This window comes from Labrus bergylta, chromosome 13, assembly GCF_963930695.1.
Source record: "Labrus bergylta chromosome 13, fLabBer1.1, whole genome shotgun sequence".
NCBI lineage: Eukaryota > Metazoa > Chordata > Actinopteri > Labriformes > Labridae > Labrus > Labrus bergylta.
Window position 1 is genome coordinate 8,377,953 of NC_089207.1, and position 13,466 is coordinate 8,391,418.

The 13,466-nt window shown below is 36.5% G+C and overlaps 8 non-coding genes across 8 annotated transcripts; all 8 read left to right on the forward strand.

Moving 5' to 3' along the window:
• Positions 1-1,306: 1,306 nt before the first annotated feature.
• LOC136182287 (5S ribosomal RNA) lies at positions 1,307-1,425 on the forward strand. Its single transcript, XR_010668605.1, has one exon. It is a non-coding gene; the product is annotated as a 5S ribosomal RNA (ribosomal RNA).
• Positions 1,426-2,842: 1,417 nt separating this feature from the next.
• On the forward strand, positions 2,843-2,961 carry LOC136182288 (5S ribosomal RNA). The gene has a single exon (XR_010668606.1). It is a non-coding gene; the product is annotated as a 5S ribosomal RNA (ribosomal RNA).
• A 1,417-nt stretch (positions 2,962-4,378) lies between these two features.
• On the forward strand, positions 4,379-4,497 carry LOC136182289 (5S ribosomal RNA). Its single transcript, XR_010668607.1, has one exon. It is a non-coding gene; the product is annotated as a 5S ribosomal RNA (ribosomal RNA).
• Positions 4,498-5,914: 1,417 nt separating this feature from the next.
• LOC136182290 (5S ribosomal RNA) lies at positions 5,915-6,033 on the forward strand. Its single transcript, XR_010668608.1, has one exon. It is a non-coding gene; the product is annotated as a 5S ribosomal RNA (ribosomal RNA).
• Positions 6,034-7,450: 1,417 nt separating this feature from the next.
• Positions 7,451-7,569, forward strand: LOC136181502 (5S ribosomal RNA). The gene has a single exon (XR_010667849.1). It is a non-coding gene; the product is annotated as a 5S ribosomal RNA (ribosomal RNA).
• Positions 7,570-8,986: 1,417 nt separating this feature from the next.
• On the forward strand, positions 8,987-9,105 carry LOC136181368 (5S ribosomal RNA). The gene has a single exon (XR_010667717.1). It is a non-coding gene; the product is annotated as a 5S ribosomal RNA (ribosomal RNA).
• A 1,417-nt stretch (positions 9,106-10,522) lies between these two features.
• LOC136182291 (5S ribosomal RNA) lies at positions 10,523-10,641 on the forward strand. The gene has a single exon (XR_010668609.1). It is a non-coding gene; the product is annotated as a 5S ribosomal RNA (ribosomal RNA).
• Positions 10,642-12,064: 1,423 nt separating this feature from the next.
• Positions 12,065-12,183, forward strand: LOC136182292 (5S ribosomal RNA). The gene has a single exon (XR_010668610.1). It is a non-coding gene; the product is annotated as a 5S ribosomal RNA (ribosomal RNA).
• Positions 12,184-13,466: the final 1,283 nt, after the last annotated feature.

Consider the following 13,466-nt stretch of genomic DNA (forward strand, 5'->3'; position numbering starts at 1 on the left):
TCTTTTTTTTTGTTGCAATTTTCATCAATGTTTTCAGTGAGTATTAATACATATTACGCTCTCTGGAGGCTGTTTTCAAAGTTCAGTTTTACATTCAAAAAGTACATGTAGCCTACTTACGTAAGGACTACTGCATTAACATATTTTAATTACTTGTACTTAGGTTACTCTTTACTTCCCCACAACACTCTGGTAGCCATATTATACATTTGATTCAACTGGAAATATTCACCATCATTATAAATGTTTTCACATCAATAATAAACATTTACACCAAATCAGGAATTATTATAAATGATTACTATTAAGATTGAATTTAAAAAAAACCTGCAAACAAGTGATGCTTACTTATCAATCAATATTTTTTCAGAATCAATTGACGATTTTTCAGAAGTTGACCATTTTGCATCGTCACTTTTACTGTGGATTTATTAAGGTTTTCAATACTGCAAACTTGTGAACAGTGAACAGCAGAAATAAGTTTAAATGTTGCATTAAGGCACACAAGATTTAGGATTATTATAGTAGCCTAAGCAGTGATTGATTAAGATATAAGGGACAACTCGAAATTATGTTTTTATCACCACTTACTTGTTTTGAGGTAATCTTGAATGACAAATGAATAAATCAGCCATTGCAATGTTTCATGTAGAAATCATAACCCTGTGGGGCATACATATTTGATCCCCTCACATTCTCCATTGTAACTAATCATTAAAAAAAACAATCCTCCATTAGGAATCACAAAGGAACACTTACTAATTATATGAAAATTCATAATTATTACAATCAGTCCCTATATATGCTATAGATGATCCCCAATCAAAATTCAGTGTAAGCTACTTTGTAGGAAAGTAGAAGCAATGATAGACAAATAAAAAAAGAACTGCAGTGCATAGCAGGAGGTTACAGCGCCCCCTGCTGGCTGAAGCAGGTATTAAAAGCTTACAGCACCTGGGATTCCCAGGCGGTCTCCCATCCAAGTACTAACCAGGCCAGTTTTGAAAGAGGGAAGTTAATCTTCACGGAATCGGTTTGTTCAATGTGTTTATCAGACGTTTGAACGTTCAGTTTGCCCGCAAGTCGTGAAACAAGTCTTAAAAACAAGCTGCAAGTCTTTAGTTAACTCCCAGCGTCAAAGTATTGCTGAATCTAGTAAGATTAAGTGTAAGTCTATCCATAGGCCCACACGTTTGAGTAGAAAAGTAATAAAATCAACTAGGTCATAGTCACTTGCTCTAATTTTGGCGAGGTGTTACTTTAAACCTAAGTATGTATAAATAACCCTTTAACAACCTGTTCATTCGCTTACGGCCATACCACCCTGAACACGCCCGATCTCGTCCGATCTCGGAAGCTAAGCAGGGTCGGGCCTGGTTAGTACTTGGATGGGAGACCGCCTGGGAATACCAGGTGCTGTAAGCTTTTAATACCTCCTTTAGCCAGAAGAGGGCGCTGTTGCCTCACTAGTGGAGAAAGGACTGAGAGAAACAGGCCAGTGGAAAATGAAACATGATTTTATTTGGCAGTCTGTCCTCTTTTTTTTTGTTGCAATTTTCATCAATGTTTTCAGTGAGTATTAATACATATTACGCTCTCTGGAGGCTGTTTTCAAAGTTCAGTTTTACATTCAAAAAGTACATGTAGCCTACTTACGTAAGGACTACTGCATTAACATATTTTAATTACTTGTACTTAGGTTACTCTTTACTTCCCCACAACACTCTGGTAGCCATATTATACATTTGATTCAACTGGAAATATTCACCATCATTATAAATGTTTTCACATCAATAATAAACATTTACACCAAATCAGGAATTATTATAAATGATTACTATTAAGATTGAATTTAAAAAAAACCTGCAAACAAGTGATGCTTACTTATCAATCAATATTTTTTCAGAATCAATTGACGATTTTTCAGAAGTTGACCATTTTGCATCGTCACTTTTACTGTGGATTTATTAAGGTTTTCAATACTGCAAACTTGTGAACAGTGAACAGCAGAAATAAGTTTAAATGTTGCATTAAGGCACACAAGATTTAGGATTATTATAGTAGCCTAAGCAGTGATTGATTAAGATATAAGGGACAACTCGAAATTATGTTTTTATCACCACTTACTTGTTTTGAGGTAATCTTGAATGACAAATGAATAAATCAGCCATTGCAATGTTTCATGTAGAAATCATAACCCTGTGGGGCATACATATTTGATCCCCTCACATTCTCCATTGTAACTAATCATTAAAAAAAACAATCCTCCATTAGGAATCACAAAGGAACACTTACTAATTATATGAAAATTCATAATTATTACAATCAGTCCCTATATATGCTATAGATGATCCCCAATCAAAATTCAGTGTAAGCTACTTTGTAGGAAAGTAGAAGCAATGATAGACAAATAAAAAAAGAACTGCAGTGCATAGCAGGAGGTTACAGCGCCCCCTGCTGGCTGAAGCAGGTATTAAAAGCTTACAGCACCTGGGATTCCCAGGCGGTCTCCCATCCAAGTACTAACCAGGCCAGTTTTGAAAGAGGGAAGTTAATCTTCACGGAATCGGTTTGTTCAATGTGTTTATCAGACGTTTGAACGTTCAGTTTGCCCGCAAGTCGTGAAACAAGTCTTAAAAACAAGCTGCAAGTCTTTAGTTAACTCCCAGCGTCAAAGTATTGCTGAATCTAGTAAGATTAAGTGTAAGTCTATCCATAGGCCCACACGTTTGAGTAGAAAAGTAATAAAATCAACTAGGTCATAGTCACTTGCTCTAATTTTGGCGAGGTGTTACTTTAAACCTAAGTATGTATAAATAACCCTTTAACAACCTGTTCATTGGCTTACGGCCATACCACCCTGAACACGCCCGATCTCGTCCGATCTCGGAAGCTAAGCAGGGTCGGGCCTGGTTAGTACTTGGATGGGAGACCGCCTGGGAATACCAGGTGCTGTAAGCTTTTAATACCTCCTTTAGCCAGAAGAGGGCGCTGTTGCCTCACTAGTGGAGAAAGGACTGAGAGAAACAGGCCAGTGGAAAATGAAACATGATTTTATTTGGCAGTCTGTCCTCTTTTTTTTTGTTGCAATTTTCATCAATGTTTTCAGTGAGTATTAATACATATTACGCTCTCTGGAGGCTGTTTTCAAAGTTCAGTTTTACATTCAAAAAGTACATGTAGCCTACTTACGTAAGGACTACTGCATTAACATATTTTAATTACTTGTACTTAGGTTACTCTTTACTTCCCCACAACGCTCTGGTAGCCATATTATACATTTGATTCAACTGGAAATATTCACCATCATTATAAATGTTTTCACATCAATAATAAACATTTACACCAAATCAGGAATTATTATAAATGATTACTATTAAGATTGAATTTAAAAAAAACCTGCAAACAAGTGATGCTTACTTATCAATCAATATTTTTTCAGAATCAATTGACGATTTTTCAGAAGTTGACCATTTTGCATCGTCACTTTTACTGTGGATTTATTAAGGTTTTCAATACTGCAAACTTGTGAACAGTGAACAGCAGAAATAAGTTTAAATGTTGCATTAAGGCACACAAGATTTAGGATTATTATAGTAGCCTAAGCAGTGATTGATTAAGATATAAGGGACAACTCGAAATTATGTTTTTATCACCACTTACTTGTTTTGAGGTAATCTTGAATGACAAATGAATAAATCAGCCATTGCAATGTTTCATGTAGAAATCATAACCCTGTGGGGCATACATATTTGATCCCCTCACATTCTCCATTGTAACTAATCATTAAAAAAAACAATCCTCCATTAGGAATCACAAAGGAACACTTACTAATTATATGAAAATTCATAATTATTACAATCAGTCCCTATATATGCTATAGATGATCCCCAATCAAAATTCAGTGTAAGCTACTTTGTAGGAAAGTAGAAGCAATGATAGACAAATAAAAAAAGAACTGCAGTGCATAGCAGGAGGTTACAGCGCCCCCTGCTGGCTGAAGCAGGTATTAAAAGCTTACAGCACCTGGGATTCCCAGGCGGTCTCCCATCCAAGTACTAACCAGGCCAGTTTTGAAAGAGGGAAGTTAATCTTCACGGAATCGGTTTGTTCAATGTGTTTATCAGACGTTTGAACGTTCAGTTTGCCCGCAAGTCGTGAAACAAGTCTTAAAAACAAGCTGCAAGTCTTTAGTTAACTCCCAGCGTCAAAGTATTGCTGAATCTAGTAAGATTAAGTGTAAGTCTATCCATAGGCCCACACGTTTGAGTAGAAAAGTAATAAAATCAACTAGGTCATAGTCACTTGCTCTAATTTTGGCGAGGTGTTACTTTAAACCTAAGTATGTATAAATAACCCTTTAACAACCTGTTCATTCGCTTACGGCCATACCACCCTGAACACGCCCGATCTCGTCCGATCTCGGAAGCTAAGCAGGGTCGGGCCTGGTTAGTACTTGGATGGGAGACCGCCTGGGAATACCAGGTGCTGTAAGCTTTTAATACCTCCTTTAGCCAGAAGAGGGCGCTGTTGCCTCACTAGTGGAGAAAGGACTGAGAGAAACAGGCCAGTGGAAAATGAAACATGATTTTATTTGGCAGTCTGTCCTCTTTTTTTTTGTTGCAATTTTCATCAATGTTTTCAGTGAGTATTAATACATATTACGCTCTCTGGAGGCTGTTTTCAAAGTTCAGTTTTACATTCAAAAAGTACATGTAGCCTACTTACGTAAGGACTACTGCATTAACATATTTTAATTACTTGTACTTAGGTTACTCTTTACTTCCCCACAACACTCTGGTAGCCATATTATACATTTGATTCAACTGGAAATATTCACCATCATTATAAATGTTTTCACATCAATAATAAACATTTACACCAAATCAGGAATTATTATAAATGATTACTATTAAGATTGAATTTAAAAAAAACCTGCAAACAAGTGATGCTTACTTATCAATCAATATTTTTTCAGAATCAATTGACGATTTTTCAGAAGTTGACCATTTTGCATCGTCACTTTTACTGTGGATTTATTAAGGTTTTCAATACTGCAAACTTGTGAACAGTGAACAGCAGAAATAAGTTTAAATGTTGCATTAAGGCACACAAGATTTAGGATTATTATAGTAGCCTAAGCAGTGATTGATTAAGATATAAGGGACAACTCGAAATTATGTTTTTATCACCACTTACTTGTTTTGAGGTAATCTTGAATGACAAATGAATAAATCAGCCATTGCAATGTTTCATGTAGAAATCATAACCCTGTGGGGCATACATATTTGATCCCCTCACATTCTCCATTGTAACTAATCATTAAAAAAAACAATCCTCCATTAGGAATCACAAAGGAACACTTACTAATTATATGAAAATTCATAATTATTACAATCAGTCCCTATATATGCTATAGATGATCCCCAATCAAAATTCAGTGTAAGCTACTTTGTAGGAAAGTAGAAGCAATGATAGACAAATAAAAAAAGAACTGCAGTGCATAGCAGGAGGTTACAGCGCCCCCTGCTGGCTGAAGCAGGTATTAAAAGCTTACAGCACCTGGGATTCCCAGGCGGTCTCCCATCCAAGTACTAACCAGGCCAGTTTTGAAAGAGGGAAGTTAATCTTCACGGAATCGGTTTGTTCAATGTGTTTATCAGACGTTTGAACGTTCAGTTTGCCCGCAAGTCGTGAAACAAGTCTTAAAAACAAGCTGCAAGTCTTTAGTTAACTCCCAGCGTCAAAGTATTGCTGAATCTAGTAAGATTAAGTGTAAGTCTATCCATAGGCCCACACGTTTGAGTAGAAAAGTAATAAAATCAACTAGGTCATAGTCACTTGCTCTAATTTTGGCGAGGTGTTACTTTAAACCTAAGTATGTATAAATAACCCTTTAACAACCTGTTCATTCGCTTACGGCCATACCACCCTGAACACGCCCGATCTCGTCCGATCTCGGAAGCTAAGCAGGGTCGGGCCTGGTTAGTACTTGGATGGGAGACCGCCTGGGAATACCAGGTGCTGTAAGCTTTTAATACCTCCTTTAGCCAGAAGAGGGCGCTGTTGCCTCACTAGTGGAGAAAGGACTGAGAGAAACAGGCCAGTGGAAAATGAAACATGATTTTATTTGGCAGTCTGTCCTCTTTTTTTTTGTTGCAATTTTCATCAATGTTTTCAGTGAGTATTAATACATATTACGCTCTCTGGAGGCTGTTTTCAAAGTTCAGTTTTACATTCAAAAAGTACATGTAGCCTACTTACGTAAGGACTACTGCATTAACATATTTTAATTACTTGTACTTAGGTTACTCTTTACTTCCCCACAACACTCTGGTAGCCATATTATACATTTGATTCAACTGGAAATATTCACCATCATTATAAATGTTTTCACATCAATAATAAACATTTACACCAAATCAGGAATTATTATAAATGATTACTATTAAGATTGAATTTAAAAAAAACCTGCAAACAAGTGATGCTTACTTATCAATCAATATTTTTTCAGAATCAATTGACGATTTTTCAGAAGTTGACCATTTTGCATCGTCACTTTTACTGTGGATTTATTAAGGTTTTCAATACTGCAAACTTGTGAACAGTGAACAGCAGAAATAAGTTTAAATGTTGCATTAAGGCACACAAGATTTAGGATTATTATAGTAGCCTAAGCAGTGATTGATTAAGATATAAGGGACAACTCGAAATTATGTTTTTATCACCACTTACTTGTTTTGAGGTAATCTTGAATGACAAATGAATAAATCAGCCATTGCAATGTTTCATGTAGAAATCATAACCCTGTGGGGCATACATATTTGATCCCCTCACATTCTCCATTGTAACTAATCATTAAAAAAAACAATCCTCCATTAGGAATCACAAAGGAACACTTACTAATTATATGAAAATTCATAATTATTACAATCAGTCCCTATATATGCTATAGATGATCCCCAATCAAAATTCAGTGTAAGCTACTTTGTAGGAAAGTAGAAGCAATGATAGACAAATAAAAAAATAACTGCAGTGCATAGCAGGAGGTTACAGCGCCCCCTGCTGGCTGAAGCAGGTATTAAAAGCTTACAGCACCTGGGATTCCCAGGCGGTCTCCCATCCAAGTACTAACCAGGCCAGTTTTGAAAGAGGGAAGTTAATCTTCACGGAATCGGTTTGTTCAATGTGTTTATCAGACGTTTGAACGTTCAGTTTGCCCGCAAGTCGTGAAACAAGTCTTAAAAACAAGCTGCAAGTCTTTAGTTAACTCCCAGCGTCAAAGTATTGCTGAATCTAGTAAGATTAAGTGTAAGTCTATCCATAGGCCCACACGTTTGAGTAGAAAAGTAATAAAATCAACTAGGTCATAGTCACTTGCTCTAATTTTGGCGCGGTGTTACTTTAAACCTAAGTATGTATAAATAACCCTTTAACAACCTGTTCATTCACTTACGGCCATACCACCCTGAACACGCCCGATCTCGTCCGATCTCGGAAGCTAAGCAGGGTCGGGCCTGGTTAGTACTTGGATGGGAGACCGCCTGGGAATACCAGGTGCTGTAAGCTTTTAATACCTCCTTTAGCCAGAAGAGGGCGCTGTTGCCTCACTAGTGGAGAAAGGACTGAGAGAAACAGGCCAGTGGAAAATGAAACATGATTTTATTTGGCAGTCTGTCCTCTTTTTTTTTGTTGCAATTTTCATCAATGTTTTCAGTGAGTATTAATACATATTACGCTCTCTGGAGGCTGTTTTCAAAGTTCAGTTTTACATTCAAAAAGTACATGTAGCCTACTTAAGTAAGGACTACTGCATTAACATATTTTAATTACTTGTACTTAGGTTACTCTTTACTTCCCCACAACACTCTGGTAGCCATATTATACATTTGATTCAACTGGAAATATTCACCATCATTATAAATGTTTTCACATCAATAATAAACATTTACACCAAATCAGGAATTATTATAAATGATTACTATTAAGATTGAATTTAAAAAAAACCTGCAAACAAGTGATGCTTACTTATCAATCAATATTTTTTCAGAATCAATTGACGATTTTTCAGAAGTTGACCATTTTGCATCGTCACTTTTACTGTGGATTTATTAAGGTTTTCAATACTGCAAACTTGTGAACAGTGAACAGCAGAAATAAGTTTAAATGTTGCATTAAGGCACACAAGATTTAGGATTATTATAGTAGCCTAAGCAGTGATTGATTAAGATATAAGGGACAACTCGAAATTATGTTTTTATCACCACTTACTTGTTTTGAGGTAATCTTGAATGACAAATGAATAAATCAGCCATTGCAATGTTTCATGTAGAAATCATAACCCTGTGGGGCATACATATTTGATCCCCTCACATTCTCCATTGTAACTAATCATTAAAAAAAACAATCCTCCATTAGGAATCACAAAGGAACACTTACTAATTATATGAAAATTCATAATTATTACAATCAGTCCCTATATATGCTATAGATGATCCCCAATCAAAATTCAGTGTAAGCTACTTTGTAGGAAAGTAGAAGCAATGATAGACAAATAAAAAAAGAACTGCAGTGCATAGCAGGAGGTTACAGCGCCCCCTGCTGGCTGAAGCAGGTATTAAAAGCTTACAGCACCTGGGATTCCCAGGCGGTCTCCCATCCAAGTACTAACCAGGCCAGTTTTGAAAGAGGGAAGTTAATCTTCACGGAATCGGTTTGTTCAATGTGTTTATCAGACGTTTGAACGTTCAGTTTGCCCGCAAGTCGTGAAACAAGTCTTAAAAACAAGCTGCAAGTCTTTAGTTAACTCCCAGCGTCAAAGTATTGCTGAATCTAGTAAGATTAAGTGTAAGTCTATCCATAGGCCCACACGTTTGAGTAGAAAAGTAATAAAATCAACTAGGTCATAGTCACTTGCTCTAATTTTGGCGAGGTGTTACTTTAAACCTAAGTATGTATAAATAACCCTTTAACAACCTGTTCATTCGCTTACGGCCATACTACCCTGAACACGCCCGATCTCGTCCGATCTCGGAAGCTAAGCAGGGTCAGGCCTGGTTAGTACTTGGATGGGAGACCGCCTGGGAATACCAGGTGCTGTAAGCTTTTAATACCTCCTTTAGCCAGAAGAGGGCGCTGTTGCCTCACTAGTGGAGAAAGGACTGAGAGAAACAGGCCAGTGGAAAATGAAACATGATTTTATTTGGCAGTCTGTCCTCTTTTTTTTTGTTGCAATTTTCATCAATGTTTTCAGTGAGTATTAATACATATTACGCTCTCTGGAGGCTGTTTTCAAAGTTCAGTTTTACATTCAAAAAGTACATGTAGCCTACTTACGTAAGGACTACTGCATTAACATATTTTAATTACTTGTACTTAGGTTACTCTTTACTTCCCCACAACACTCTGGTAGCCATATTATACATTTGATTCAACTGGAAATATTCACCATCATTATAAATGTTTTCACATCAATAATAAACATTTACACCAAATCAGGAATTATTATAAATGATTACTATTAAGATTGAATTTAAAAAAAACCTGCAAACAAGTGATGCTTACTTATCAATCAATATTTTTTCAGAATCAATTGACGATTTTTCAGAAGTTGACCATTTTGCATCGTCACTTTTACTGTGGATTTATTAAGGTTTTCAATACTGCAAACTTGTGAACAGTGAACAGCAGAAATAAGTTTAAATGTTGCATTAAGGCACACAAGATTTAGGATTATTATAGTAGCCTAAGCAGTGATTGATTAAGATATAAGGGACAACTCGAAATTATGTTTTTATCACCACTTACTTGTTTTGAGGTAATCTTGAATGACAAATGAATAAATCAGCCATTGCAATGTTTCGTGTAGAAATCATAACCCTGTGGGGCATACATATTTGATCCCCTCACATTCTCCATTGTAACTAATCATTAAAAAAAACAATCCTCCATTAGGAATCACAAAGGAACACTTACTAATTATATGAAAATTCATAATTATTACAATCAGTCCCTATATATGCTATAGATGATCCCCAATCAAAATTCAGTGTAAGCTACTTTGTAGGAAAGTAGAAGCAATGATAGACAAATAAAAAAAGAACTGCAGTGCATAGCAGGAGGTTACAGCGCCCCCTGCTGGCTGAAGCAGGTATTAAAAGCTTACAGCACCTGGGATTCCCAGGCGGTCTCCCATCCAAGTACTAACCAGGCCAGTTTTGAAAGAGGGAAGTTAATCTTCACGGAATCGGTTTGTTCAATGTGTTTATCAGACGTTTGAACGTTCAGTTTGCCCGCAAGTCGTGAAACAAGTCTTAAAAACAAGCTGCAAGTCTTTAGTTAACTCCCAGCGTCAAAGTATTGCTGAATCTAGTAAGATTAAGTGTAAGTCTATCCATAGGCCCACACGTTTGAGTAGAAAAGTAATAAAATCAACTAGGTCATAGTCACTTGCTCTAATTTTGGCGAGGTGTTACTTTAAACCTAAGTATGTATAAATAACCCTTTAACAACCTGTTCATTCGCTTACGGCCATACCACCCTGAACACGCCCGATCTCGTCCGATCTCGGAAGCTAAGCAGGGTCGGGCCTGGTTAGTACTTGGATGGGAGACCGCCTGGGAATACCAGGTGCTGTAAGCTTTTAATACCTCCTTTAGCCAGAAGAGGGCGCTGTTGCCTCACTAGTGGAGAAAGGACTGAGAGAAACAGGCCAGTGGAAAATGAAACATGATTTTATTTGGCAGTCTGTCCTCTCTTTTTTTTTTGTTGTTGCAATTTTCATCAATGTTTTCAGTGAGTATTAATACATATTACGCTCTCTGGAGGCTGTTTTCAAAGTTCAGTTTTACATTCAAAAAGTACATGTAGCCTACTTAAGTAAGGACTACTGCATTAACATATTTTAATTACTTGTACTTAGGTTACTCTTTACTTCCCCACAACACTCTGGTAGCCATATTATACATTTGATTCAACTGGAAATATTCACCATCATTATAAATGTTTTCACATCAATAATAAACATTTACACCAAATCAGGAATTATTATAAATGATTACTATTAAGATTGAATTTAAAAAAAACCTGCAAACAAGTGATGCTTACTTATCAATCAATATTTTTTCAGAATCAATTGACGATTTTTCAGAAGTTGACCATTTTGCATCGTCACTTTTACTGTGGATTTATTAAGGTTTTCAATACTGCAAACTTGTGAACAGTGAACAGCAGAAATAAGTTTAAATGTTGCATTAAGGCACACAAGATTTAGGATTATTATAGTAGCCTAAGCAGTGATTGATTAAGACATAAGGGACAACTCGAAATTATGTTTTTATCACCACTTACTTGTTTTGAGGTAATCTTGAATGACAAATTAATAAATCAGCCATTGCAATGTTTCATGTAGAAATCATAACCCTGTGGGGCATACATATTTGATCCCCTCACATTCTCCATTGTAACTAATCATTAAAAAAAACAATCCTCCATTAGGAATCACAAAGGAACACTTACTAATTATATGAAAATTCATAATTATTACAATCAGTCCCTATATATGCTATAGATGATCCCCAATCAAAATTCAGTGTAAGCTACTTTGTAGGAAAGTAGAAGCAATGATAGACAAATAAAAAAAGAACTGCAGTGCATAGCAGGAGGTTACAGCGCCCCCTGCTGGCTGAAGCAGGTATTAAAAGCTTACAGCACCTGGGATTCCCAGGCGGTCTCCCATCCAAGTACTAACCAGGCCAGTTTTGAAAGAGGGAAGTTAATCTTCACGGAATCGGTTTGTTCAATGTGTTTATCAGACGTTTGAACGTTCAGTTTGCCCGCAAGTCGTGAAACAAGTCTTAAAAACAAGCTGCAAGTCTTTAGTTAACTCCCAGCGTCAAAGTATTGCTGAATCTAGTAAGATTAAGTGTAAGTCTATCCATAGGCCCACACGTTTGAGTAGAAAAGTAATAAAATCAACTAGGTCATAGTCACTTGCTCTAATTTTGGCGAGGTGTTACTTTAAACCTAAGTATGTATAAATAACCCTTTAACAACCTGTTCATTCGCTTACGGCCATACCACCCTGAACACGCCCGATCTCGTCCGATCTCGGAAGCTAAGCAGGGTCGGGCCTGGTTAGTACTTGGATGGGAGACCGCCTGGGAATACCAGGTGCTGTAAGCTTTTAATACCTCCTTTAGCCAGAAGAGGGCGCTGTTGCCTCACTAGTGGAGAAAGGACTGAGAGAAACAGGCCAGTGGAAAATGAAACATGATTTTATTTGGCAGTCTGTCCTCTTTTTTTTTGTTGCAATTTTCATCAATGTTTTCAGTGAGTATTAATACATATTACGCTCTCTGGAGGCTGTTTTCAAAGTTCAGTTTTACATTCAAAAAGTACATGTAGCCTACTTACGTAAGGACTACTGCATTAACATATTTTAATTACTTGTACTTAGGTTACTCTTTACTTCCCCACAACACTCTGGTAGCCATATTATACATTTGATTCAACTGGAAATATTCACCATCATTATAAATGTTTTCACATCAATAATAAACATTTACACCAAATCAGGAATTATTATAAATGATTACTATTAAGATTGAATTTAAAAAAAACCTGCAAACAAGTGATGCTTACTTATCAATCAATATTTTTTCAGAATCAATTGACGATTTTTCAGAAGTTGACCATTTTGCATCGTCACTTTTACTGTGGATTTATTAAGGTTTTCAATACTGCAAACTTGTGAACAGTGAACAGCAGAAATAAGTTTAAATGTTGCATTAAGGCACACAAGATTTAGGATTATTATAGTAGCCTAAGCAGTGATTGATTAAGATATAAGGGACAACTCGAAATTATGTTTTTATCACCACTTACTTGTTTTGAGGTAATCTTGAATGACAAATGAATAAATCAGCCATTGCAATGTTTCGTGTAGAAATCATAACCCTGTGGGGCATACATATTTGATCCCCTCACATTCTCCATTGTAACTAATCATTAAAAAAAACAATCCTCCATTAGGAATCACAAAGGAACACTTACTAATTATATGAAAATTCATAATTATTACAATCAGTCCCTATATATGCTATAGATGATCCCCAATCAAAATTCAGTGTAAGCTACTTTGTAGGAAAGTAGAAGCAATGATAGACAAATAAAAAAAGAACTGCAGTGCATAGCAGGAGGTTACAGCGCCCCCTGCTGGCTGAAGCAGGTATTAAAAGCTTACAGCACCTGGGATTCCCAGGCGGTCTCCCATCCAAGTACTAACCAGGCCAGTTTTGAAAGAGGGAAGTTAATCTTCACGGAATCGGTTTGTTCAATGTGTTTATCAGACGTTTGAACGTTCAGTTTGCCCGCAAGTCGTGAAACAAGTCTTAAAAACAAGCTGCAAGTCTTTAGTTAACTCCCAGCGTCAAAGTATTGCTGAATCTAGTAAGATTAAGTGTAAG